The sequence below is a fragment of the Arvicola amphibius genome, chromosome 9, assembly GCF_903992535.2.
Source record: "Arvicola amphibius chromosome 9, mArvAmp1.2, whole genome shotgun sequence".
Classification (NCBI taxonomy): Eukaryota; Metazoa; Chordata; class Mammalia; order Rodentia; family Cricetidae; genus Arvicola; species Arvicola amphibius.
The window spans coordinates 65,450,836-65,473,297 of record NC_052055.2 but is presented as its reverse complement, the minus strand read 5'-3'; the positions used below and the strand labels follow the sequence as shown (position 1 = coordinate 65,473,297).

Sequence of the window (22,462 nt, the reverse complement as noted above, 5' to 3'; positions counted from 1 at the left end):
TTTTGCTGATACAGAAGCCTATATTTGAGACAGAAAACCTAGATGTGAGATTTAGACAATAAAATCATCTCTGTGGTCAGCTGCTCAAATATGTTTTCAGTATTGGCTTATATGGAATTGAGAATAATGTAATTTGGCAAAGGGACACTGACTACAATGATTCCACAAAAATATTTATCAGGCTAAATCAGCTCAGTAAGCTTCTGATGGTCCATGTTGGCCAAAGTCATCGAGAAACAAGGAAATGTGGGCATCTCAAAATACAGGATGGAAAACCTAACACCGTATCGCGGTACTGTATCTAATGCCAGGAGCAAGAGTCACGGAGCCAGTGCTAATGAAAAAGGTACAAACAAAAACATTCCATTACTTGCAGAAGTTTTAAAATTAATGTATTTTAGTGAAAACCTGATGGTTCTTGACCAAAAATGTGATTCCATACATTTGAAAAGGTATTTTTCAAGAATCTAGCAAGCAGCAGCTTGTATGCAAAAGTATACATCATTCTTTCTTAACATGGTTGTTAATATACAGTTAACATGTCTCAGAAAAAGGCTGTAATTAACTGTCTACTGCTCTAATAACACTAATAAGTATACAGTATGATTAAGATACAATGACTCCATACACACTAAGGCTGTCATTTTTAAACTTTTAAGATAATGTTCTAAATTGTTTCTTAGTCCTCTTAAACCATCAAAAAAGTAGCTCGCCTCTCAGAGTTTTAGAAGCATAGTTATTAAAATAGGGTTCCTGCCTCCCACAGACTAGGGAACTCTTTTTACCATTAAGCAAGCTATCCATTGTTTCACTTATTTTGTGGATTCTACAGAATCTTTAAAAGATAAAAGGTAAGCATTCGTATTTTGTCCTTCATTCATTGGTAAAATGTTTTCTTAGTGAAGGAACGGCTTGCTAAATATCAAGAATCACATAGAATAAACTGTTGTGATCGCCAATGCTTCCCATTGTCTGGCTCACTGGAACAGAAAAACCCAATTGCATTCAACATTAAACAGCTAATTATTGTAACAATCTACTCAAGGATACCTTCATTCAAACAAATGTCTATATACAGTAAGTGTTATTTTGTTTATAAAATTATTACAATGAAATATTTATAACATAAAACTTGTTTTACCTTAAAGTCTTTCCTATGTTAAACATTAAAAGGCCAAGCTGTCATGTATATACCCTCTTACCAGCAAATCATAAACCCTAACTAAGATCACAGAGGAATCTCTAGCTATCAGCTCTGGCTTCCAGGAAAACTGTATATGAAGAATTCCCCACCACAGAGATGACACACTGTCTTTTCTTTAAATACCTCAAGGAAAGAAAGTCTAAGAATTTCCCTCACGGGGACTACTAGCATATCTTACCCCTCAACAATAAATGTCCTTGGCTCCTGGCCCCAATTATCTGTAGCTGAGAAAAAAGCGATATCCCCAATATCCCACAGAGAAAAATGCCTACCAACATCCCAGAGCCAAAAGCCTGTCAGTTACTGTGGCTGCAACCCCGATTCTCCACATGGGACTGAGTGCCTGTAGTAACTTTTCTGACACTTACCCCTCTCAGATACCAGAGGCTGATCTCCAAATCTATCCCTAGAAGAAAGGTCTTTGATGGAGTGACAGTGCAGAAGTTCTCTCTGGCAGGCTAGTAAGACAGGCACATCCCAAAAGAGGTGGTTACCAGTTGCCTAGGAAGCAGCTGGACCATGTCTGCAGATCTGAGGGTGCGTCACAAATCAGGTCACAGCTCTGAGTAAAGTCCACCCCCTTCATCTGTGTACAACGCCCTCTACTTCCGGCACACCTGGGTGGGGGGAGAGATGGAGCACAGAGGGAGGGAGGCTGGCTTAGATCCACAGCATTCTAGTAGAGTCACAACCAGGTGGAGCCAGACAGCTACCTCTTCTGCAAGCCTTGCACCCTCCTTACTGGGGCCTGCACCTCTAGATACTCAAAAATGTGTTCAACAATGAGTGGCTCTAAAATGAGCTCTAGGTAAAATAAAATAATACACACCAAAATGTTTTGTCCAGCATGGTCTCCCTCCACCCCTCCAGAAACAGCAGACACTGCATGTTTGGTTACAAGCTACTTCAACAAATATCAAATAACTGGACCAAATAAATTCCAGCAGAAAGTAGTGATATAAGTCCTGGGATATCACTTAACTGCTTTTTATCCCTCGTAACTGAACTGGATCCCTGATTAACTGAATCACATCCATGACAGTCCATTGAAGGAGGTGGTTAGAATTACTATTACAAGCCTGCAGACAGCAACAACTGCGCAAGTGATACAGAATGACTTGAAGGAATAAAAACAGGCCAATATGCTAGAGAAACTCTCTACTACTAAAGCTCACCCGGAATACATATACACACAATCTGTATCTATTTACTCTAAAATGAAATATCTGATCTTTAAAAAGACTTTAAAAAAATAAACAGCAAAAGGTACCGTTGGCATAAGATCAAAAGTACAAAATAATGTGTGTTAATGTGTTGATCACACTATGAAGACATCAAGTTTAAATAGACTCACCATTGAGAACAGCAGTTAGCAATGATATATAAATTACCATAGGAGATGCTTTTTCTTTGGGAGAGTGGAGGGAAGGAGCCTTGTGTAACAGATTTGATTTACATGCTTGCTGTATTAAGGCCATATTCCGCACTGATGTCAGTGGAGTATGTGGTTAGAGATTGACAACTGGGTACAGGCAGTAAGCTCGAGAGCTCCTTAGACAATTTAAACAACAATAAGCGATTTCTCAAGTTAATCATGAGTTTGGGCATTCAACTTTTAGCAGGATGTTGAGGTTTCAGGGGGGCCCTGAAAGAGAGGGATCTTGAATTGGAAAATAAACAAGTGTATTCAGTATTTTAAAATAAAAGTGGCTACAACCCTTCTTTTGAGGATGGCAGATTAACCACAAGAAAAACAAGAAGGCAAGAGTGTGTTTAGAGGAGCTGAGAAGCAGTCACTCGGCCAGGAAGCCCCCTTGATAGGCTTGTTTGCAGAGCTCCATTAAAAGCTGCAGCATTCTGTCCAAGAACTGGAAAGGCAGAGCCGTGTCACAGGCGTGATCTAAGGAATCAGATATTTTGACCGATTTGGAGCTTCGTAGAAAGTTAATACTGTGCTTGCACACGTGTGCACAGGATCCTCAGGATGGCTCTGTTCAGTGGCATGCCCTCGCGGGGAGCCAGATGCTGTGGTGAGGTGCAAAGGAAAAGTGCCCAGCGTTTCTCCCAACTAGTGTCACATGACAGAAATGAGAAGATGAAATGATTCTTCTTTAAAGTTTTGCCAGTAGGGAATGGGAAGAAAAACTCCTCTCGAACTCTTCCTCCCAGCCAGGAAGAGTGTGAATCCCTGTGTTACAGCCCAGGTAGATATTAAAATAGAGACAGAGCCGTTATTTAGTGGTGACAGGAATATAAATACGTGCACTAACCTATAAACTGGTATTTACTTCAGGAAGGTAAGTAATATTTTTCCTCTGATTGCTGAGCTGTCAGTTTAATGCAGCGTAAATAAACAGTAGGTGCCTGCTAGCTCAAAGTAGGAAGTGCTCATTGCACACGGGAGCAGATTACTGAAGCCTGGTGCTCATCATGCTGAAACATAACTTTCATTTTACCAGAAAATATACCCTACTGTGGGTTATTTTTCGTGCCTGATCTATTAATTAACTTAACGCTATTCTGCCAAAATGTAAATCAATTTGTAAAAAAAATCACCACAGAGTTTTGGAATATGAAAACCAAATTAATTTCAAAAGCAAATACTAAAAATGAATGCTTCATATAATAAGCACAAGCTATTTAATGGCAAAAAGGATAAAGAATATATTTAAATAAGAGAACTGAATAACCTGAGTTATTTACTTAACACAAAATCTTCCTCTTCTGCTAATTAAAAGCAACTGGCACCTCTAATATTCTGTCACCTTATGCTAGTGTGGTCTTTTCATATACTAGCAGAGTTTGCTCTCTGGAATGTCTAAAGGGAAACTATTTATAGGAATTAAGCTGCAGTGTCTTATTTCAATAGGAAGAACTCTGAATATTCCAGGGAGAGCACCTAGGTCTGAAGATCCTTCTAGCAGCATTTGTGTACAGTGTGCTTGTCTTCCTATGCTACGTATGGCGCAAAACTATGGCAGTATGTAGCAACTGATTTTCGCTCCTATATATGAGTGCAGAAAAAAATATTTTATGGCCTCATTTTAAATGAGAATTTATCTTAAAAAGTATAAAAGGGCACTTGGCGAGGTCTTCCATGTAAAACGTGAACACAATTCTGATATCCAGTCAATAATTTTCAAAAGAAAATGAGGGTTTTTTAAAAGAATATTTTTGCATTCAACTATAATGTCTAGACATAATTAGAAGATTGATTTAGTCATGTGCATTTATGAACTTCATCAATTCCAAGTACTAATATAATATTAATTGCAATCATCCAACATAACATGTATGGAAGAAATGATGTGTTTCTAAGCAGGGCTTCTCTGTGTATGTCCTGTTTGGAAATTCACAGAGCAGGTGGGAGCCGCTAGAGTGCTTTAGAGAGCCCCTGCTATATACCCATGTTGTGTTTAGCTTAGCACTGTTTGTAACCAAAAGATTTCTACAATAATGAGGAACAGGTGCCTGTCACCTGACCTTTTAGGCCTAATTTACAACCTACAACCTGTCACATGAAAAAATAATTGAAATTCCCTCCTAGATTTTCAGACCTTGCTAGTTTAATGTGCTTCTCAGCCGTCACTGTGCAGCAGCTTCTCACTCACTCACAGGTTCATAGAGCTGGCAACAGACTTCTCTGCAGAATAAACTAATATTCATTTTGTTGTTGCTCTTGTTTAAGATGCCGGGAGACAAAGGAACTACTTTTGTAGATTATCAACCAAAGGAGAATATATTAATTTTTTACAAGTGAACAAAAGACATTCCTTTTGAATACTTTTACATACAAAGAACTATTATTTATTACATATTTCAGCTTGTGGGAAAGCAAGGAATGCATTGATTCTGGAACCAACTATGTGGATTTGGGAAGTTCTCTAGGTCTTTATCATTGTTCTCTTTCCCCTGCCTTGCATACATTTAAAGAAGCTATTACTTCAGGGAGGAAATCCCTATTTGTTCTTTTTTCATGCATCATCTGTATTCATTATTCAGAAAGGAAAACAAAATTGAGCAGTGATTTTATTTCTCTTGCATAACCTTGTTACATGTAGCCATATTCAAATTTAACAATGCTTTGTATTTTATTGCTACTGTTTACATATTATGTATTGCATATGACTGAACAACTCTACATTTAAAATATTGCTTCCATTAGAAAAAAATGAACTAATAAGTGTCAAATAGAGATGAAGAATAAACATTCTTGGTATATTTATAAGATGCGGTCATTTAAAATGCAAACAAATAGGATGAATATTTTTGCTACTGTTGCATGTTACATAGTATGCACATTGCTTAAAGTGTATTTATTTAACAATGCCCTTAACCAAGTTAATTAAAGTATTTCTGCCTGGTGACTGTGTTAAAGCTTGGGAGGTATGAATGATGCCGTCAGTTACTTCTGCTAAGTTAAGTTGAAATTAAGCACTTATTATAACCTTTCCTAACAATGTGAGAAAGACTGAGTAAATATATTAAATTTGTTTCACAACAGATGCTTGGGTTGTTAATATTTAAGATGCCTATTCATGCTATTCCTGTCTGCACATTTGTCAAAAATGTAAGCTTGAATGCTAATGTTTGCCAGCAGACTGGAGCAGCCAGTGTATGCATCACTACTATTCTACTAAAATAATATGCCATAGAAATAAAGAGCCGCTGCTAAGTCAAAGCACAAGTCCTACATAGGAGATTCATAAAGGTTTTTAGAACCAACACCTCAACTCTAGCTTTCCTGAGACTTAAAGTATGGCCTGCCTGCCTTTATTTATTTATTTATTTATTTATTTTTATTTATTGCAGGAGAATCAGACTACAGAATAAATCTCACTCTTTCAGAAAATCCACTGTGGATCAGGTGTAAATTTAAGTAAAGTTTGAGAGACTGAGCTACTGTCAGCAGCCCAAACACTGTAAATTCCAGATACTGCTTAAGGACAAAACCTGACTCCTAGCAAACAGAGACCCTTACTCATGCTCAATTCCCTCTTCTGTCTTCTTTAGAAAGTCGGGTGCTCTGGCCTCCTAGGCTACAAACAAACATGGAATCAAACAGGCAATCAATTGTGAGCAGACAGGTTCTCTCCAGGGAGCCAGGTGTCTTCCCTGTCCCTATGGCCAAGTGAAATCCAAGTCTTAACCCTGGGAATCCGGTACGCCTCAGAGAAAGTTCTCCCTGGAAGGACGCAGAGGTCAAAGTTATCAACGGGCATTTTGAGAGAGATGACCCCGTGGTTGACATCTTGTTAGGTAAAATCTGGTCCTAGTGGAGGCCGGGGCCAAAACCTACCCTGAGCTCTATGCTGCTCTCCGCTCTCGGTGTTCTGTGTTCATCCCAGAAGGGATCTCTTTAGCGCCTTTTGCTCGGCACAGGCACACGCACGTGTCGCTCTCCGGAACTACCACCTGCCCCCTCAGTCCCTTGCACCCCGGCTCTCCAGCCCCAGTTCGGCCGCCCGGGGAGTTCAGCAATGGAGGAGCACTGGGAAAGGCCGCTTCTCTTGAGTGTGAACCTTCACCGGGAAAGAAGGAGTTGACCCCAGGGCTGCACCTGTGTGGCCACAATCCCAGCAAAAACAGCGCGCACGTCCCCCGGCCTCCCGCCCGAGCCCAAGCCCGAATCACCCTCCAGGACCGACCCGCGATCGCCGGCGAGGGCTCCATAAGCGCTCTACTTCGGCTCTCAAACTCTGGGCTCCAACTTGAGCGCCCAGCGCCCGAGTGGTTCCCGGGATAGATAAGTTGCCACAAACTTCCCGGGCCCCTTTTCACCGCAACCCACCACCAGCCAAGCAGTGCTGGTCGGGAAAGGATAGGGGAAGATGGGCCGGGATGAGATGCTGAGTGAACTGCAGATCTGGCGCGCGACCTTTTCACTCCACCCGGCACCTCGCCGCCTTCCAGGTACCAGGGCTCACGGAGTGGCTCCCCTTTCCCCGCTTGCCCTCTCAGGGCTTCCCCACTCCGCCTTTCTCCTCTAAAGAGGGCCGTCCCCACGACCTGTACAAAAGTATCCAACCAGAGTCTGCCAAGCAGGTGTGCTAAAGAAGTAAGGACACCAAGAAAGTACGCTTCCCAGCCATGGCCCTCACTTTACCAGCCCAGTCCTCCCGCGTGTCGGCGCGCGCGCGAGAAGGGCCAGCAGACCCCGGCACGCAAGGGGCGCAAAGCCGCCCCAGCCGGGGCCGCCGAGAAGTTTGGATCGGTTCCGCATCCACAGAAAAAGGAGACGAGCCGAGCAAGAGACCCAGAGCGTGAGCAGCACCGGCAGGGAGCAAAGGAGCGGGACTCACTCAGGCGTGGAACCGGGGCAGCGTGGGCCAGCGGTGCGGGCCGAGGCCGGGTCGGCTCCCCGCGCGGGCGCGCCGGGTGGCGGACTTCCCGGGCGGTGGCTGCAGCTGCTGCCACCTCCCCGCCGCCGAGCTGCGGCCGCCGCGGAAGTTAATGGCAACTTGACTTCAAGTTGTCTCCTCTCCCCATCCGAAGTGGGCGTTTAAAGGGGGCAGAGCGTGGCGAGCAGCGAGCGGGGAGCGCGCGGGGCCGAGGGGGAGGGGAAGGGGCGGGGGCGGGGCGGGGCGCGGGAGGGGGCGCGGGAGCCGCTCTGAGCCCGCAGAGTACAACGCGGCACGGGCGATCGGGGCGCCCCCGCGACAGCCCCCCACCGCCGCTCGGGGGCCGCGCGTGCCAGACGCGCCGCACAGTCGTCGCTTTCCCGCTTGGGGGCCTCGGGGACCCCGCAAAGGGAGCGACCGGGCCCGGCCTGCCTCCCCCGCGCCTGCGGCCGCTTCTCCCCCTGGCGGCGGGATCCTGGGCGGCCGGTGGCTCCGAGAGCGCGCCGTGGAGCCCGAGCCGAGCCGAGCCCGAGCCACCGCGGCCGCCACATCCCTGCGTGCTGCCCGGGCGCGGGGTCGCTGCGGGAGAGCGGCCCTGCCCGCCGCCAGGGTAAGTGTGGGCGCGCCCCGGAGCCCCACCGCCCGGGCCCTCACCTGCACTGCCCCCGCCGCACACCCTTGCCGCCCGCTGCTTCCTCTTGCCGTTGTTTGCCTGGGCTTTGGGGGTGCGGAGTGGGGCACTGGTGTGTGTGCCAGCAGAGAAGGAAGTCAGGTGAGAGGCCCTGAGCACCCCCCCCCCCAAGCCAGCCTATGTGGGGTGTGTCGCTCCCCAGTAGGGGCATGCGGGCCAAGTTTTCCCTCCTCTTCAGTGTTCAGGAAAATCTTTCCTAGAGGGGGCCTCTTTCCCTTCAAGCTGATGAGCTTCTTCCCATCTTCTCTCTGGGTATCCCAGTCCCGGAGCTCTACACCCCTAGTGAGGAGCCCACAGCGGACGGGGGAGGAGGGGCCCTCTTGCAGACCCCTTTCTCCGCCCTAGCCGTTTGTGTTAGTATCATTTTCGTGTCGGCAGTTGTAGGTCCATGCAGCCCACCAGAACGAGATGCTTACTGATGTCTAAATCACTTTTGCCCACATCCACCCAAAATATGGGGCAAAGGGGTCAATAATGAGGATTTCCTAGGAGGAGAGGCAGGGTCCAGGGACCTTTCCGTGGGGGAAAATCCACAGAGCTCCGAAAGACCAAACTAGGGGGGAGGCTCAGGACTCCCGAGCTAAGGAGAAATTGGGCTCTATTAACTTTAACCCACTCCCCTGCCACTCCTTCCCACCCACCCCCACCCAGTTCTAAAGAAGCTATCAACTAACAGGTCTTTTGTTTCCTGTTGTGTCGCCTTTGGGAAATTTGCATTGAATATGACGACAGAAAATTACTACTGTTTACTCAAAGTTAGGGGGGTTGCAGAACGAAAACAGTTTTTACTTTTCTTTGTGTGTTTGGCAAGGAGTGGAGCTGTTAGGTTCGTGGCAGGAATTGCAGAAGCTCCGTTATAAAAATAAGGACTGTAGAACTGCCTAGGTCTGTTTTTAGCAGCTGCACTTTCTTGAGTTCTTTCACATAAGGCTTGCTCTCTCATTAAGTCCCCATAAATAATTGTTTGTGGAGCGAAGGCAGTTAGGGCGGCGGACTGAGATTGCTAGGCATTCCATCCCTCCAGCGCAGAGCTGTTTGCAGGGAAGTTCCTGGAAAGTGACTGTGAGCTGAGAATTCAGTTTTTCCTAAAAGCACTGTCAGGTCCTCAGGTCCTCTTCTGTGGGTTGCCTGCGAGTCAAGCACGACGTGTTGGGTGACTAGCGAACTGAACCTTAGTAACAAGCACTTGGACAGTGCCTAGTGGCGGCTGCTTCCTGAGAGCCCCCTCCCCTTGTCTAGCCTTGAAGGCCCTGGAATTCTCCAGTCTTTTTTCAGTTGATCATCAATCTATGCAAGAGACCATTCCAAAGACACGAGGATATAAAAAAAATGAACAGGTGCGTTCATCTGGGAAACTACACCCTGTGCCCCGGAAGAGCCCCTGGAGAGCAAAACAAACAGATCCTAGGGACTGCCTTGAGCAAAACAAAGTGGACATTGAGTTTCCCTTCAAGGCTCACTCTCTTTCCCCTACAAGTCCTGGGTGACATCAAATTCTTTTGCCTTTATTTGCTAAAGTGCTGAATGGCCTAACTTCTACCAGTGTCTCCTCTGAGGACAGCAGGGTAGGAATGGAGCCCAACTCACTCAGTCTCTGCTGGTTATCATTGTGGAAGTCTGAATGAAGGTTAACAGAAATTTGAGATTAAACAGTATATATTTTTTGTCTTTTGTTTACTCATATGTTCACACTTATATGGCAAATCTGCCCTGACTTAAAGCAAGAGGGCACGTTGTTCCCAACATTCTGAATTCCCTTTCCTTCAGTGTATAGCTACAAGCATCTCCATAGCCCCCGTTAAATTTTTCTAACAAATCCAAATGTAACGTGAGTAGCTGAAAGACAAGTAAAACCTGAAACATACGAGAAGATAGATGATAATAGTTAATATCAATAGCCACGTTGATTATTTCAGAAAAGAGATAGTACAGTCTGACCTTCTACATGACATACAAGGAGTGGGCCAAGGCATCAGTGGCCTTATTGGGGGGGAAACTTGAGACTGTGAGAAGATAGCCATTGGGCCAAGGAGAGAGACTTCTCTCTCCTGACCCCATGCAACTCTGAGCATGTCCAGTCTGTGAAGCAGAGGAAACTGGGTCTGTGTGCCAACATGGTGGGTAGAGGTGTTTGCCACCAAACCTGCCCACCTGACTTTGGTCCCCAGGTCCCACAAGGTGGGAAGATAGAACCAATTCTGGAAAGTTGCCCTCTGATCCCTCCACAGGAACCACCCCACCCACCCAATAAACAAATGTGACTTTAAAATTGGTTCTTAAGAAAAAGAAAGGCTGAGGATCTGGACTAGAAGTTATTTTTATTGCTAAGTTGTCTCGTCAAACCTTTAGAGATCGTTTATTCAGATGTCCTAAGTGGATACCCCCATAGTGGTAGGGATTTGGGGTTCAGAGCTTGACTCAAGGTCACTCATTCCATCTTTGTGTGCTTTCCCCATTTCTCTCAAGCTGCACAGAACTGAAGTTCTTGATAGTTGGAGCCATTTCTTATTTCTGGAGCCTTAGTAGAACAGAGCAAAGGTGACAGGAAGGGCTTCAGCCTGAGTCACAGTGTGAATGTCGGCTGCCTATGATCACCCACAACTGCTTCCTCGGTGTGCTTCACTCCAGGACTCAAGCTGATGGAGCAGTCACCAGCTTGGACGCTTTACATCCTCCCCCTTGTGACCCTGGCTCTGATAGACTGCCAGCTGAACTGTCCAGTCCGGCCACTCTGGGGCCCAAGTCTTCCATTTCCTGGGTGAGCATTGCCAGAATGGCACCAACCCACAGGGAGACATAATGTGACTCCTTTCAGTGAGGAACAACTGCCACCCCCACCAGAGTAAGGCAACCCCATCAATTTTACGTCAGTCTTTCACACTGACTAATGTAACACATTTTCTTTTTTCCAGACTTGTTTTCCTAGCAAAGGTATGATAAAATAAAGCTGTAAGGAACATTTATCTAAGGATACCGTTCAATTCAAAATCTGAATATTGACCTTGAGCAATCGCATCTCACATTATTATCAAATGGATTATAAACCCGTATAATACAAAATATTTGTTCATTCACCATTTTTCCCATATTTTCTTCATTCAGTAAACGTTCATTAAACCTGGTAGAAAGCAGGAGCTCTGTTGGTGGCCAGGGATTGGGACACTGGAAGTTCTCTTCAGGGACCATATTTTCTTATTGGGCAGGAAAAAGCCATTACAATGATAATAGAGAAACTAAGGCTGGTGGGAACACCTAGGGTGAGGCGAACGTTCTAGCTGGAGGCATTTTAAAAAGTTCCTTAGAGGAACTGACAGAAGCTAAGTGGGATTCCTTTAGGAACAAAGAACGAGAGCTAAAGGATTTTTGCAGCAGTGAGACCCGTGTGGGCACTAGCCCCTGTCGAGGTGGGCACTAGCCCTGGTTGGGGAACTGTAAAGACGGAATCTAAACTGTCCACCTTTGCATATATTCTTTGGAGTTTGATCATCCCATATTCCTAGGATCACAACTTTTTAATTTTCACCTGGTGAAGCAAACATGTAAGTCAACAAAACTGACAAAATTAAGATCATAAACAATGCTGCATATTAAATATTCTTTCTCCTTGCTGTCGTGAAACATCAAAAGCAATTTAAGGATTTATTCTGGGTCACAAAGGGGAAGGAAAGGTGACAGGGGCTTGAGACATCTGGTCACATGACATCTGCAATCAGGAAGCAGAGAGAGAGAGAGAGAGAGAGAGAGAGAGAGAGAGAGAGAGAGAGAGAGAGAGAGAGAGAGAGAGAGAGAGAGATTTCTCCTTTATAGCCCTGGGTGTCCTGGAACTAGTTCTTTTAGCCCACCTATCTCTGCCTCCCAAATGCTGGGATTAAAGGTGTGGCAAAAATAAATAAATCTTTAAAAGAAAAAAACAGCATGGATACACTAAACTCAGAAGAAACTGCACAACACACTTGAGGAAAGACAGTGTCTCTAATATTTTAGGGTTCATAGAAAAGTGTGGGGCTTTGCTGTTGCACAATGGCACATGAGAAACCTTGGCAGACCCAGGAGGGGTCGGGTGAGGTCCAACAGCAGGGCTTGCAGGCAGAGCTTCTCTGAGAGTTTTATTGAGATAAAGAGAGTGGGGGAGGGAAGAGAGAAATACCCAGAGAAAGAAGAGAAAGAAGAGGCAAGGACCAGCCTGCACCTTCAGAAGAGCAGGAGGGAAAGAGAGATTGGGAGTAGACAGAGCTTTTCTCTTAAAGAGAGCTTTGCAACTGTGTATAGACTCTGGGCTGGCCAGGGTACCGCCTGGGTTCATCCTGCCGGGTGACCAAGTCAGTTGTCATACATTGCTGATGTTTGAGTAGCTGATAAATTTGGCCTCAAAGCAAGAGAGGCAGGAAGAATAAGCAATTAGTAGGATTATTTTTTCCTGATTATTTTTATTATTTGACAATTTCATACATGTATATATTCTGATTACTCTTTCTCCTTATTTCATCTTCCTTCCATGCCTGTCAACCCCCAATCCATACCTATCAGTCCTTTTCCTAGTTTTATGATTTTTGGTTTTACTTTGTGACCCACTTAGTTTAGGTAAGGCATTCTGTGTGAGCATTGGATTGGATCTGGTGAAGCCTGCTGGGGCCATCAGTGAGCCACAACTGAAGGTGATAGCTACCCCTGGATCTCTCAGTAGAGAACAGTTCAGTGGTGAGGTTAGAGATCCCTGAGTTTCCTCCTCCATCCATGCCTAACTGTTGAGGAATCTGCTTTTATTTATTCATTTATTTTTACAATAGAATTTTTAATTACATTTATTTATGTATGTAATATGTGTGTATGAGTGTGTACATGAACAATGGTGCATGTATGGAGGTCTCCTTTTAAGGTATAGGTCACAGGCATCCAATTCTGATGGTAAGGCTTGGTGGCAAGCCTTTATCTTCTAAACCATATTGCTAGCCCCTGAATCAATTTTTAAAGTTAAAAAAAAAATAGTCTCATTCTCAAAAGTCTAGGGCATATGACTATAAGACAGTCTGAACTAAAATATAATTTGACATTATTACTGGAGAGTCCAGCCTCACTATAAATGTATATACATAAACTTCACAAAACATGTCTACAGACCAAAATCAGCTTAACAAGTGTACGTTAACATGTAGTTAAGCTGACAATATTTACTATTACTATTTCACTTTCTCATATAAACATGGGATTTAGCTTATCTTTAGGAACTGGAAGTTCTGATGTTTTGCTTGGACAGAATACATTCTTCAGACCACTGACATTCTTTTTTTGATGGATAATCTTATCTGTCAACTTGATTGGATTTATAATCACCATGGAAACTTACCTCTCAGTGTGTCTATAAGACTGTTTCCAGAGAGGTTTAATTGAAAAGTGAATATGGGCAGCAGCATCCCATGGTCTAGGGGCCTGGGAAGAAAGTGAGCTGAACCTAGCATCCTCTCTCTCTCCTCTCTCTCTCTCTCTCTCTCTCTCTTTCTCTCTCTCTCTCTCTCTCTCTCTTTCTCTCTCTCTCTCTCTCTCTCTCTCTCTCTCTCTCTCTCTCTGTCTCTCTCTGTGTGTGTATGCGCGGGAAGACCAGAAGAGCTCATGGGATCCCTAGGAACGGGAGTTGCTGGGAAAGAACGCAGGCCTTTCTTAACCACTGAGTCATCTCTCCTGCTCTGGGTCTTTAAATTCTTAATAACATGGCTCCAAGGGGCATAATTTTCTTCGGGCTTCTTGACTTTAAAAAGTCAAAGTTAGCCAGGTGGTGGTGGCACACGCCTTTAATTCCAGCACTCAGGAAGCGGAGGCAGGCAGATCTTTGTGAGTTCAAGGCCAGCCTGGTCTATAAGAGCTAATTCAAGGACAGGCTCCAAGACTCCAAAAGCTACACAGAAACACTGTCAAAAAAAAAGTCAAAGTTGACTTTGTGTTTTGGTTTTTGAGACAGGATTTCTCTGTGTAGCCCTGGCTGTCCTGGAGCTCACTTTGTAGACCAGGCTGACCTCAAACTCACAGAGATCCTCCTGCCTCGGCCTCCACTATCACCTGGATTCTTTTTAGACATTTTTAATGTAAAGATTTTAGAAGAAATATTTTATTATTAAAACAAGAGTTTTGTATATAATGGACCAGAATACAACATTTTACATGATTTTTTTTTTTTTTTTACAAAAAACAATCTGCTGACTTTTGTCATTCATGGCTGCTGTTGTAGCTTCCATTCCCCTTCCTCTGTGTGTCTAGATAACAGCTCTACCTGACTGGGAACATTTTCTGTGGTCTTCACCTGCCCTCACCAGTGCCCTCACCTGCTTTCCTTCTCCTACCCAGCATCCATGGCTCAAATAGCCACCCCACATAAAATAATCAAGTAAAGCAAACTTTTCTTAAAATGGCAGAGTAGGTGCTTGTTAGTCAGAACTACAGTCTTCCATCCACTGCTGCACATTTTGAAATGGAAAGGGCCCGAAATGCTACACTGCAGCAATAAACTCAGGCTAGGAAAAGTGCCTAGACTGCTTTGGGTCTGCAGTGGTGACCTCAACTGTTGGAGAGTAAACATTACCATCTTGTGTGTGTGTGTGTTTCTTAGTCATTCTTCAGGTGCTGTGTAGAGACACCATGACCGCAGCAACTCTTATAAAGGAAAGCGTTTAGTCGGGGTTGACTTAGAGTTTCAGAGGTTTGGTGCCTCCTCAGCATGGCAAGAGGTGTGAGGGCTGACAGGCAGACATGGCCTTGGAAGAGCCCCGAGTTCTATGTCTGGATCTGCAGGCAGCAGGAAGGGAGAGACTGGGTCTGGCCTGAGCTTCTGAAACACCAACATCCCCCCACCCCCCTCACCATGAATCACTTTCTGATATCCTGTCTCCACAAATCCTGAAGACTCCACACTCCACTGAGTTCCTATCTCTTTATATTCCTCTCTCAGCTTACCTCATCTCACCTCTCTATTGCTGGGGTTAAAGGATCCCAAGTGCTGGGATCACCTTTGTGTGAGTTCTGTTTCTCTTTTAAACAGACTCAATCTGCCTCCTCTCCTGAGTCCTGGAATTAAAGGTGTGTGCCACCTGGCCTGTATGACTGACTAGTATGGTTGCTTTGATCTCTGATCTTCAGGCAAATTTTATTTATTAAAACACAAATGATATATTGCTATACAACATGGCTACACCTCCTAATCCCTGTCAAGTACTGCCATTCCCTGATGACCAAGCATTCAAATACATGAGTCTATGGGGGCCATTCCTATTCAAACCATCACAGTGTGCAATGAAGCTGGCACAGCCCCTGGTGGTCTGTGCTCTGTTCTTTGCCCATCAGTGGGCCTTGAGACTCACTGTGACTTTGAGATCCTTTCATACATAGCTAGAAAGAATGGCACTCACATGTAACCCCAGACCTGGGAGGCAGAGACATAAGGTTCTGGAATAAGACCCACAATAAAACACACAAAAGTAGAAAAATAAAAGAATCGGATAAATAACCTGGAAGTAGGTTTAGGCAATTGAAAGGTCAACCAAAGCTCTAGTTATGATTGATACAGGCAGGTCTAGAGTTCACTATGAAGACTAAGGTAGCTGTGAACTGACAGATCCTCCTGCCCAGTCTCCCAAGAGCGGGGATTAAAGACCTTTACCACTGTCCCCTGCTTAGTTTATTTAATAATGGTTGGCTGACATAGTCTACTACATGTAATGTCTGCCCCAGCCTGGATCTCTTCATGCCTGATTCTTTAAAGTGTTTGGAGCTTAGGGGAGACCCTTTAGCAGGCAGTGAATGGGTAAGCAGGCAGGAGTCCGGAAAAAAAGAGCGCTGGTTCCCTGTTGTCAGACACATCTAAGGCATGTGTTTCCTGTGAGTTCAGGGAAAAAGTTAATTGTGGTGATAAATTTTAAGCCCTTTTTTGTTAATGAGGTACTGTGATTTTCTTAAACTTTTAAAAGTAATGTGTATAGTCTTTTTAGAATTGATGAGTTTCAAGTCTTAGCCACACCAACCTCTCCACTTCATAAAAGCAACACAGTGAACAGAAAAAAGGTCCACAACACACAGGACCAGAAGAGCTGGGTCTCTGGGAGGAAGAGGGGATGGCTTGATCCCCACCTTGCACCATACTCAAAATCCCTTTGTCCTAGAATTTCCGTAGATGCTTGGGGACAGGTGAAATGGCTCCATTGGTAAGAGAGCTTGGTAGCCATGCTGCACATCACAGGGAACTCCGGAGAGATGAGCTTGGTAGCCATGCTGCACCTAGAGTGGAGAGAGTGGAGCTACGGAGAGAAAAGGCCATTTTCCTCGCTTCACATGTCTCAGAGAAGAGTCTTGACTGGCACACTTTGGTCCGTTGTCCACCCTTATTCTCATACGCTGGTCAGAGGTAGTATAATATTTTGATAAGCCTGCAGCACCTTTCATCTATGAAAAAGTGAGATTAAAAATGGCATTCCCAGCTGATACTACCGCTGTATTTCTTCTTAGGCGGATAGGAGGCAATGTGGGGAAATTTTGTGCTTGGTAGGGGTAGTTTTCAAGGCTGTACTTTCACGGCTTCTTTGATGTTCTTATATCAGCATCTCATTGTGTATGTTCACATATTGACTGATACATCTTAAAAGCCATAAACATAAGTGGTTCATTTTACAAATGGGCACATTTATTTGCAAATTATTAGTCAAGATATATCCACGTGCAGACATGCTTTGTTTCAGTCTGAATGTACAATAAAATTATTTTAAATAACTTTAATCAACTTCAAAAACAGCAAATTCCAAGACAATTAGGTTAACTTTAAGAACTCGTATTTATTGAGTTAACAGATGGTAAATTAAAAAACAATGAAGCTAATTTTTAAAATCATTCATTGAATAAAAAAAACCAGACTTATTTGACAAACTGTTTTTAAGCTGGTTTTTCATCCTAGTAAGCATATTTTAAGATTCCAATTTGGGGAACTTCTGGAAAGATACCAAAATGAGTTGCTGTCTATGAACACTCTTCCATTGAATTACTTTTTTAAAAGCTTTAGAATCATCTGAAAAATAATTTTATGTATCAGCAATAAAAATATAAGAAATAAGCATTTCTAGATATTGGGCAGATGAGGCACACACTTCTTCCACTCTTGTTTGTCTGCCAGTGTGTTCCTGTGGCCCTTCACCTGCTTTGGGATGTTCTGTGTCTGCAGAAGGAAGCCGCTGCTGGCCAGAACCGTGTTCCTCTATTTTCTTGTCAGTCGGAAAACTGCTTATACGTGGTCTTCTAGATGAGGTGTACCAATAAATTGAAACATGTTAGCTCCACTACCATCTTCCCCTCTGGTCTTTTCTCCTTGGCCCTTCAGCTGTGAAAGGCTAACCATACTCTCAGTCTAACTTAGAAGGATGTTTCTTTGCTGCACACGGCAGCAAGGGATGGAGGTTCTTCACCTGTTCACACTAGGTTGGGATTCCTTGACAGTTCTTACACGGGAGCAGCAAACACACCACAGCACACTACACCTGCTTCCTGTGTGAGAGTTCAGTCATGTGACTTCCCAGATTTTAGACACAGAAATAGAGATAACACCAGTGCTTTCGTTAGAGAAGTAATTCACTCTGCATGACATTCATGGCACATGAGGACTGAACTGTTGGCGTAGAAGTGGAGGGGTTCCATTAAAAATGTGGGATAGATTGGCTTATTTTTAACTTGTTTTTACATTTTCTTGTTTATTGGTAGAGGGCATGCCAAGACACACGTGGGGGCCAGAGGAGCATTTGCTTCTCCTTCCACCATGTAGGTACCTGGGTTTGAATTTAGGTCGTGAAGCCCTGCAGCAAGCGCCTTTCCTAGCTGAGCATAGCTGGCCAGGAATAGATCAGTGCACATGGTTAATTGTTCAACAGTGGCCTTGCCTTTCCTTTATGGTAACCAGTTGGAAACTGTGATGTAGTTTGTTTTAGGGCCCTAGAAACTCTGCCTAAGATCTACTGGTACATGCATACACATGCGTGTGCGCACGCGCTCGCACACACACACGTGCACACACACATAATTAATGATAGTTAAGACTGTAATTTACTGTTTTATAAATGTATTAGTTATATTTTGACTTGTCGTATAAAGACTATAGTCAAAGACAAATCTTACCATTGAAACTTTAGCCTTGGGCAGTTTCCCCCTGTGAAATAGTTGGCTTTGCAATAGCTCTTTGTTAATCTGAGGTGTCTTAGGAATGTGATTAGAACAGTACAGCAGGAGATGCAGTTGTTTCTAAGCAAACAAGAACAGGTAAAAATAAGACTAGATCCTGATAAGTGAAACAAATCCAGTAAATAAATTTCTGTGGTATCAGAAGAGACCCTAGGTAGACAGGTTGTGTTTCCATGTAGAATGTATACTCCCTCAGGGCAGCAAATGTCGCTTTCCTACAGCCCTGACGCTAACAGGGTTAAGACACTATTGCATCATATATGCTATTAATGTTATATTTATGTGTGTCTTCAACTTGAGTAAAATAAAGGGTTCTTTCTCCAAAATGAAGCAGACAAACTTGACAAAATGCTGAAAATTACAACAGAAGACATCAGTAGTGCTAAAAACTGTGGTGATGTTGCTGGAGAAATGGCTTAGTGGTTAAGAGCGCTTGCTGCTTTTCCAAAGGACCCAAGTTCAGTTTCCAGCACCCATGTCAGGCAGCTCACAACTGCCTTAACTTCAACGCTGGGACATTCAATACCTGGTCTCCCAGAACACCTGCACTTACAGGTCCACACAGGCACACACACAAGTCCACGCGCACACCCCCCTCTCTCTCTCTCTCTCTCTCTCTCTCTCTCTCTCTCTCTCTGTGTGTGTGTGTGTGTGTGTGGTGTGTGTGTGTGTGTGTGTAATTAAAAGTATAAATAAATCTTCTGTTTGCTTTTTTGAGACAGGGCCTCTCTCTATACAGCTCCAACTGCTGTCCTGGAACTTACTATGTAGACTAGGCTGGTGTCAAACTCACAGAGATTAGCTTGCCTCTGCCACTTGAATGCTGCAATTAAAGGTGTGTGCCACTATTCCCAGTCTTAAAATAAATCTTAAAAAAACCTGCTGACATTGTATAATTTATATTATATTTATATAATAGCAAAATGAAGAGATTCATATGGATGCCTTTCATAGGTAGCAGGCTTATAAATTTCTAGAACAAAGAAAGACCTGCATGTACATATGGAAAAAGCACACACCTGCAAGGCTCCTTGAATGTGGCTGGTTGTCTTATTTGGCAGTGCCGAGGTAGAATCCAGATTCCTGTGCATACCAGGCAAGTGTCCCATCCTTGACTATAATAATCCCTTGGTTCTCTGAGACAGGCTTAGGTTGGGTTGAAGTCACTACAACTATGAACTGGCCTCAAACTCTTAATCCCCCGCTGCAGCTGCCCCCCAACCCCAAGTTAATGGATGGTAAGTGTGCACCACTATGACCAGCTTGTCAACAGCCTTCTTAAGAGATCAAACCTTTTTCATTAAAAATCTGAAGAAATTTTCCATGTTATTATAGGAGAATCAGTTTGATTCTGCATTTTTTACCCAGTCATTAGCTTATTTGTGAAAGCAGCTAACTAAACTTTAAATATCTTCCAGGTATCAGAAAACATAGCAACTAGGAGCAGTTTCTGCAGAAAATTGAGTGAAGTGCTATCCGTAATTCCAGGGGCCGGGGATGGAGGAATAGTAAAACAATCCAAGACTGGGAAATTTCACTTTAAAAGGTGAGTGTTCAGCACTAAGGATAGTAAATGGGTCGAGTACGGTGACATCAGATCCGATTCCGTGAGTGGAGAGCATGTGTTCGAAGAGGTTCTGAAAAGGAGGCTGCAACCAGACTGCAGTACAGGAGCAAAAGGAAATTCTGAACTCGGCCGTTTAGTGTGCAGTGCATTTTACAGCACTTGACGGCAATCCCATGTAGACCAGTGGAACTGAAAACCGTTGTTTTTCTTAATAATTACAGAAGATAAAAAGTAAATAAAACATAGTCCACAAAAAGTACAGAATGGCTAGGAAACAATAAGGAACTACTGAAAAGTCTAATCAAAATTTCACATTATGAGATATGTGGTCTAAATGTTCCTGTTCAAATGGAAAGGTAAGAATGAATGCTGGTGACGTGATGTCGTATAGAACAGTCATACTTACAGAAAACAGCACGGATTTTCAATGGTTAAAGCTTGTTCTACTTTACAGCTTTTATAGCGCAAAGTACATGTGGAAAATAATAACTAAAGAAGAACTTAGAGAGGAGGGGACACAAGAGGAGTTGGATGGAGACGAAGGAGCAACAGGAGTGATCATGTATGAAATTCTTTAAAATGTAAAACTATTAAAAGTGTATAAATAGATAAGTTAAAAATTTTCAGGTACATACAGCCCTATGCATATCAAGTAAAACAGACACTTTTTGTCAGGAAAAACAAAACAGTAAACAGTGGCATGTGCAGGTGACTCAGTGACAAGTAAAATGCATGTCACACAGTCATGAAGACCTGTGTTCAATCCCAATCTGTGTAAAGCCAGGTCCAGTCGCCTGTGTCTGTCATACCAGCACTTCTGAGGTGACAGGAGAAGCAAAGTCTGGAGAATCCAGAAAGTGCACACAGCAACAGACAGCAAAGTGTTGTCCTCTGAGCTCTACAAGTGACATGCACGGGCACGCGTCACACGCACGCGTCACACAATGCCCTCAAAACATGTATTTAAAGCAAACTAGAAAAAACTGAATTCTTAATGGCACTAAAGAGTATATGGTAAAAACTATAAACAAAACATAATTTACTGTTCTCAAATTTTTATTAGTTTTTCTGTCTGACAATCTCCTACATGTATACAATATATTCTGATTGTTCCCTAAAGTCTCTCTTCTCTTCCCCCATCCCGACAGATGCATGGCTTTTGTTTTGTTTTGTTCCACATTAGTCTAACTGGGGTGACCCATATGGACGAGAACTGTCCCCTCAAGTGTGGGAGTCAGTGGTTGCCAGCTCTCCCAGTGCAGGCTTCCCCACCTGCTGGCCTCTGAGTTCCTGACATGGCTGTGACTAGCCCAGGAGATGAATTCTGTGGCTCCTCTCTTGTCTTTGACTCTTACATTCTTTCCACCACCTCCTCCAAAATGTTCCTTGAGCTTTATAAAAGATGAAAGTGTGGGTGTCTTGTTCAGGCCTGAGCATTTTTCCATTATTCTGGCTTCGTTTTGTGTTGTTTTTGTTGTTGCTGCTGTTTTGAGATAGGTTCTCTTGACACATAGACCAGGCTGGCCTTGAACTCACAGAGATCCACCTGCCTCTGCCTCCTGAGTGCTGGGATGAAAGGTCTGTGCTACAGTATACAGCCCATCATCCTGTCTTTAATATACTAGAGCTCATCACAGCAAAAAGTGTGTATTTAAGCTGCTACAGACATCGACAAAATTATACTGAGCTATTTAATAGCAATAGATTAAAGAAGTGTGGTAAATCATTAATTTGATAGATTTAAAATCCTTCTATTCTGCTTAGTTTTTTGGGTCTTGAGAAGTCAGTTCTCTGACTCCATTCTGTAGGACCTGGAGATTGAATGCGGGCTGTCAGTCTTGTCAGCAAGTGCCTTTCCCACTGAGCCGTCTCGCTGGGTCATTCTTAAAAGCATTGATTCCTGATAGAAAATAAGACATCATCATGATAATAATTTTTTTTGTAGTTATCAATATTAGAATTAATGTAAAAGTTCTAGAGATGTATGTGACTGAAGAGGACAAAGTTACTATAATAGTTTTGCTACAGTGTTACCTAAAAGAATTTTTAAGCCAGGCGATGGTGGCGCACGCCTTTAATCCCAGCACTCGGGAGGCAGAGGCAGGCAGATCTCTGTGAGTTCGAGACCAGCCTGGTCTACAAGAGCTAGCTCCAGGACAGGCTCTAAAGCCACAGAGAAACCCTGTCTCGAAAAACCAAAAAAAAAAAAAAAAAGAATTTTTAATACTGTGATGAATGTAATAAAAGAATGGAAAGAAGAGCTACCCAGAGTGAAAATCATGCTGTGGCTCGTATGCACTGAAAACAGTCATAGTCCGAGCCTTAATGAAAACATGAATACACTTAATAAATTAGTAAAAGTTGGAAGACATAAACATTAACACACGTCAACAGTATTTGAAAGCATGGGCAGTCATTAACTGGAACAAAATTTAGGCTCATTTTTTACAAAATGAAAA

The 22,462-nt window shown here is 43.6% G+C and overlaps 1 protein-coding gene across 1 annotated transcript in view; it reads right to left on the bottom strand.

Moving 5' to 3' along the window:
• The window catches only part of Satb1 (SATB homeobox 1), a 90,637-nt gene extending 83,014 nt beyond the window's left edge, over positions 1–7,623 (bottom strand). Inside the window, exon 1 of the mRNA XM_038343306.1 lies at positions 7,507–7,623. The gene's annotated coding sequence lies outside the window, so the exon portion shown is untranslated. The remainder of the gene's footprint in view (positions 1–7,506) is intronic.
• Between the last annotated feature and the right edge of the window lie 14,839 nt (positions 7,624–22,462).